A 518-nucleotide genomic window follows, 5' to 3' on the forward strand; every position below is an offset into this window, starting at 1 on the left:
ATGCTTCCTGAAGCACCTCCCACAAGTTGGTTTGGCTTGATGGGCACTTCTTACGTACCATGCGGTCAAGCTGCTCCTACAACAGCTCAATAGGGTTGAGATCCGGTGACTGTGCTGGCCACTCCATTATAGACAGAATACCAGCTGACTGCTTCTTCCCTAAAGACCGGAACTGTGACATTTTATTCTATGGTACAATGATCCTGAGTGGGACATTTGGGGTAAAGCTATATGGTAAGGTCAGAGTTCAGTGTTGATGTTCCTACTCGTAAAATAAGCACAAACTGAACTCACATTCTTTGTACACTCTCACAATGTGATCAATGTAGAAGTTTACAAATGTAATTAAAACCATCACACTGAATGCTTTTTTCTCATCTGAATTGGTCAGCCAGTACTCTGTTTCCAGTGGCTCCCAAAGTTTTGCTTTTGAATTATTTTGTCAATTTTTTCTACTTCTACTTAATGCTTTCTACAAGCCAGGTGTTATAAGAGTTTGGCCTTGAATGATTGTATCA

The sequence above is a fragment of the Salvelinus sp. IW2-2015 genome, linkage group LG35, assembly GCF_002910315.2.
Source record: "Salvelinus sp. IW2-2015 linkage group LG35, ASM291031v2, whole genome shotgun sequence".
NCBI lineage: Eukaryota > Metazoa > Chordata > Actinopteri > Salmoniformes > Salmonidae > Salvelinus > Salvelinus sp. IW2-2015.